This window comes from Triticum urartu, chromosome 1, assembly GCF_003073215.2.
Source record: "Triticum urartu cultivar G1812 chromosome 1, Tu2.1, whole genome shotgun sequence".
In the NCBI taxonomy this organism is placed as follows: domain Eukaryota; kingdom Viridiplantae; phylum Streptophyta; class Magnoliopsida; order Poales; family Poaceae; genus Triticum; species Triticum urartu.
In genome coordinates, this window is record NC_053022.1 from 432,530,307 (window position 1) to 432,536,489 (window position 6,183).

The 6,183-nt window shown below is 41.0% G+C and overlaps 1 long non-coding RNA gene across 1 annotated transcript; it reads right to left on the reverse strand.

Annotated features, from left to right (window-relative positions):
- Nucleotides 1-794: 794 nt before the first annotated feature.
- LOC125516472 lies at nucleotides 795-4,890 on the reverse strand. The gene is made up of 5 exons (XR_007287357.1): nucleotides 4,326-4,890; nucleotides 4,101-4,169; nucleotides 3,505-3,672; nucleotides 1,967-2,077; nucleotides 795-1,156 (listed from the first exon to the last, which is right to left on the reverse strand). It is a non-coding gene; the product is annotated as an uncharacterized LOC125516472 (long non-coding RNA).
- Between the last annotated feature and the right edge of the window lie 1,293 nt (nucleotides 4,891-6,183).

Here is a 6,183-nt window from a genome sequence, read left to right on the forward strand (position 1 = left end):
GACGAAAACTAAGGCGGCAAGAGTGGAACAAAACACCAGGCATAAGGCCGAGTCTTCCACCCTTTACCAAGTATATAGATGCATTAATTAAAATAAGAGATATTGTGATATCCCAACATAAACATGTTCCAACATGGAGCAATCTTCAACTTCACCTGCAACTAACAACGCTATAAGAGGGGCTGAGCAAAAGCAGTAACATAGCCAAACAACGGTTTGCTAGGAAGGTGGGTTAGAGGCTTGACATGGCAATATGGGAGGCATGATATAACAAGTGGTAGGTAGCGCGACATAGCGATAGAGTGAACAACTAACAAGCAAAGATAGAAGTGATATCGAGGGTCACTACACCACGACACTCGAAGCAGTGATAAACAATCTGTCGGCATAGGTCACTTACGGCGACAGATTTACTGTTGGCAAAAACCTTTGGCGACAGAAGGAGTTGTCGCCTATAGTCCTACCGGGAAAGGTTTTTGCCGACAGACAGTATGACACGTTTGATGAGATCTATGGCGACAGACATTTCTACACAAACAAACTGCGGTATGGCGACAGATCATCTGACAGTGAGCTATGCCGACAGATTATGCGACGTCCATTCCTAGGCCGACAGTTTGGGTGTCAGTGAGCTATGCCGACACATAGTGCGACATCCAATACTTATACCAACACATTTGCTGCCAGGGTTCTAGATTCCAATACAAATGCAAATGCACCATATCTCGAATGAAATTACATTCATAATATTCAATCATTTTCATTAGACAATAATCATTTTCATTACACAATACATATACAAACGATTGAACTCTTCTGTTAATCGCAAGATCAATTGATCAATACATTTATTCAACATATATATATATAAGATTTCTTTTAGTTTTCTCTTTTCTTCACTCAAGTTAGCTACAAACATTGAGGAAATACATACGTTGACATACAAATCATGTCATGTTACAAAATGTGATGGCCAAGTCCCTAAGAGAGAGTGTGTGATCGCTCAACTACTACCAAATATTATAGAACAGGCTTTGACCACAAAACCAATATCAACTTTGTATGAACGGAAGGAGTCAACCATGTCATGAACAAAAGTGGTCACAACAACATCGTTCGTCAACTTGTGGACTTCCCATTTTTCTTCCATTTGTCCCTACAAAAGCACACATGTTTCAGCAATCTTTGAAACAGTAGCATTCCTTCAAATTATGCGAGGAACAGATACAATTAGGTTTCAACCTTCCTGGGTGCATATTTACATAGTTGTCTTCACTTACTAACTCATGTTTGATTGACATCCAGCATTAGACTCAGCTCAACTATAACAAATAATTTCACATTACTAGAAGGATAAACATCTGGATTCATCAAGTTGCAAGATAGCAAGCAAGGAACTACACGTACTTATGCTCTTTGAGCATTGTTAAAAACAAGTCGATGCATTAATTAGGAAACATGTACTGAAACATAACATGAATTAATTTGGTTTTCTAGATGCCATGATTTATACTCTGGCTTGATACTATTTGCATGATAACGTGGCTTGATACTAATTGCATGATAATGTGGGTGCTGCTATAGATATACTCCCTCTGTCCCAAAATTCTTGTCTTATATTTGTCTAGATACGGATGTACCTAATACTAAAACATAACTTGATACATCCGTATTTAGAAAAATCTAAGACGATAATTTTGGGATGGAGGGAGTATAAACTTAGAAACCAAATATTCAATGTTCTGATATAACCTAGATTACTAAAGTGCATATGTGTATAAGGACATAGTACAAGTTGAAAAGCTACCAAAAAGAGGCACCTACACTAAAGGAAAGCCTTCCTTGCAACATCTGAGATAATTAGCTTGCTCTGACAGACAATAAAAAGTTAAATCCAACCATTACTAAATATTGTGCGCAAAGAAGAAAGTATGGTGACATCATAAATGGAAATACAAAAGTTTACCCCTTCAAGTGCTTCTCTTGAAGTTGCGCCTAGGCCGATGCTCTACTAAAGTTATGGGTGAACCCAGGGTGAAAAGTTCTTTGAAACAACTCCTCTCCTTCGAAACAGCTGCTGTAATACGAGTACAAATTTTAGTTCATGCAAGTGCTCAAAAAGTGAATAGTCTGGCAAATACAGACTGACTTCATAGAGTTTAACCTGTAGGATCCACATTAAATGAAATAAAGAGTTTTTTTAGCAATTTCCAGATTTCAACAAAATCAATGATATACCAGCAGTCATATTTTAGAGGCAGGAAGGGCACTTGGTGAAAACAAAGACATTTCAAAGACCATATACCTCACAAGCATCTTGTTTTCCTCGCCAACAGATGCAATCTAGTTACGCATCTAGGAGCTCGATCGGGTAATACATATATTACCATATGTCTACTGTGAGTAATTGCTAGGATGACCCGCACACAATTAAAATAAAATCATGCCTACCATTTACTAGGTGCTCCCAGTCTCGGGACAAATGTCAACCACGCAAGGAGGCACCTAATTATCTGCGCTAAGATCCCATGTTTGATTAAACTACAGGCTATGCGCTAGTATCCTCTGTCTGGAACTAACAATAAGGTTGATAGTTTGTTACTATGTGGGTTTGTTTTCAGCATAGGTCAGTTGCTCCGATCAAGCATAGGTTGCTAGGAAAGAAGAACATTCCTTCCAAGTATGCCAACAATGTTGCTAGGAAAAACGAATACTGTCAAATTTAAGAATGCATTTTTTTTCTTCACTAGAAGATCTCAAACATAACGCAGAAATGAGAAGAGAAATAGTAACAGTCTATCTCTTTCTCGACATACAATAGTCGTAAACTAGTAATTTCAGAAGATATGTAATTATGCAAATAGTTTGGTTACAAAAGATATGCTTATCACACCAGCCAAGCTCAGGCTAGCGCCTAGCATATCACATATTGGCTTACTATAATAATGTATGCACTCATTGGTAACAAGTCAGGTCTACTCAAAGACATCGGGGATAAGGTTTTTACTGTAATTTCAGATATTTGCATCTAAAGTTGGTCACTCAAGCAAAAATCATGCATATACATGTACCAGCAGTCTTATATGTAGTAGAAGGAAGTGCACTTGGAGAAAACAAATTCTATTGACAGGGGTTTGCATATGTTACAATCAGGTTATCAGCTTTAATTAAAAACCCGAATATGAACATAAGCTGCTACAGGGTTTTTTTATATGCTACTTTATGCTTGCTTTAGTTAAAAGTCTAAACCTGAACATATACTGCTACAACACCTATGTTTCTAGCTGACATCCTTAAGGCTCTGAACTTGACACTATTTGCATGATAAATGTGGTGCTGCTACACATATATAAGCATAGAAACCAAACACTCTGCTAGATGTCACAACAGAGACTAAAGAAACATGAAGAAAATTTGTTTTACATGCAGACTGAACATACTGTTAGATCTCATTATCTAAATTAGAAGTTGTCATCTCATGGGATAAGTTTACAAGAATAGTACCCGAATTCTGCGATGACAACTGATTTTTCCTGCGAGTGCTAAATTTCCCCAGCTTGGTGGGCCTTTCGACATAGCAGATGCTGTCGAGGTACATGTTATCCTGACCCCTTTCTGTCGTTCACTGCAGCTCCAGATAGTAGGAGAAGGAACACGATTATCAAAGTGACCCTGCAGAATTTAACAATCCCCAAAATGAATTAGGTTATATGACAAATAATTGATTGAGCTGTCATAACTAGCAATAAGGAATATGCAAACCGATGAAATGTAGCATTCAGGTTGTTATTTTTAAGAAGCACAGATTAGCTGAGGTGACTGCTGAAATGTTCAAAGGACTAGGCAGAATGGCCCACATTGTTATGTCAGATCTATCGAAAAAGTTATTTCCATATAATCATCATATGAACTATTTGTGCCGATCCTTCCGAAAATTCAAGAAGCATCAGCCTGAAAGCAATGTGCAAGCCCCCACATTAATGTATAGGCTTTCATAAAGGGTGAAGATCTGTGGGATCAAACATGCAGTCTTTCTAATTAACATATTCCAAATGTGAATGAAATAAAGGAATAGCAAAATGGGATGGGGAAATTCACACCTTCAATTATTAATGAGGAAGGTCACCAGCAATCAACACAAGGGGATCCACTGATCCAGTAGCCACCATCTACAGAGAGATAAGATGAGAGAGTACAGAGGAATCTACACAACAAGAGCTAGGCCTAGAAATTTAGTTCATCGTTGAACTAGCAAGATCTAACGGACAATAACATTCACACCGAATCATGACAAATAATGACAAAAATACATTGATGCAACTTACCTGTAGCGACCAAATCTGTAGGTGATGTAGAAGTGTGGAACAAGGTGCAACGGGGTGGCATCGCCGGTGGCTAAAGAGGGATGGTCAGGCGGCTCCTCGGCCCCAAAGGTTGGGGCCACTCCCCTGCGGCCGTTGATGGAGCGTCTCCTTGACCAGAGATGACGAGCCAGCTCCTCGGCTGGGGGCGCTAAGGGTATCCTCTGCGGCAGACGATGGGAGGCACCTCCGGCTGTGCTCGTGGGCAGTCTCCGCAACAGATTGCGCCGCCAGTGGTGGTAGAAGCGGCGGGGCGAGCAAATCAATGTGCAGGAAGGTCGGGGTCGGAGGCCACGGTGGCGCGGGGTGGGTTGGGGTTGGGGCGAAGCCGGCGGAAGGCAGGTCGACGGCGGGGGTGGGGCGGCACGAGGCAGATCGGAGGTGGCGGGGACGGTGCGAGGCAAATCGGAGGTGGCGGCGGCGCAAGACAGCAAGGGGGTAGACACGGTCACACGGATAAGAACTAGGGTTTGTGAGATGTGCGGGTGGACACGGGGGAGGGATAGTGTGTTCGACTGAAAATCTGGCGTTTTCTGCGCGTCGCTTAGGCGCTTTGGTATTTCGGGTGTCTCATGCAACTAAGGGCCAGTTCTTCTGGCGGCTTAAAAAATAAGCCGCCTCCTCCCTAACTTTTGTCATAAGCCCCCTCACTCATTTATTGGGATTTCTAAACTAGTTATGGGATTATTAATTTAGAAGTCTCCATGAATTTTGGGAGCGGCTTATTTTTTAAGCTGGGAGAGGCAGCTTATTTTTTAAGCCGTCCAAAAGAACTGGCCCTAAGAATGAGTGCTAGGTGTAAACAACACCGACACTTTTTCTGTGACTGAGCATTGCCAAAAGACAATCTAACAGTAGTTAGACATATGCCGACACATTGTATGTTGGCGAATAGTCACACATTGCTGACACATAGATTGTCAGAAGTCTAAAGGAACCCCGATAATCCGTGTGTCGGTATAGTTTGGGACAAAAGGAGTGTCGGTAATGTACACTTTTACCAACATATGCATGTCGTTATTGTGGTGTCGTGGTGTAGTGGGTATGGTCATCTTGCCTACAAAGTTCTCAGAGTTGTCAAAAGATTAATCCTCGTTAGCGTACTCAACAGGTTCGTCGTTCACGTACTCGTCTCCCGGCTCTACCCAAAGTAAGAACACAAACAACGGAACAACAATCAATCACGGTGCAATGCACAAGTAACATGATGCAATACATGGCATGATATGCAATGCATATGAGTGCTCCGGAAGGGAAAGGATGATCAAGGCATCAACTTGGCAAACCAAGTATGCCGTTGGAAAATGAGGTGATTTCAGTCGAAATCGATATAAGGATCACCGAAAACAGATGCACGGTTTGCAAATGACAAGCAATACAAGGATGACGCAAACCTGCGATTAACAGCATGATAGCACTTAGAACGCAACAAGAAACTAAGCTACTGGACTCCAACATAGCAACAAAGCATATATGCATAATGTACACATGAAACTCTACAAATCATGAACACTAAGATCCTGCTAGTTCTCACTAGAACAAGCTCAAAATAGCATGGCAAATATGCAAAAGATATCAGCTTCACAGACAGAAAATACTAAACATGGCACAACAACATCAGGAAGCAATGTTTAGAGCAAGCAAACAACATTCTACATGAACATATCATGGCAAACAAAGGCATGGCATGCTTCTACTAAATGCACTTAACAAAACTCCCTTACTAAACATGAGCCAAAAAGGCACAGAAGATATGATGGCACCCATGTAAACATAGCAAATTTAATAAACAGATTTAGACATTGAAATTCAGGACATGGCA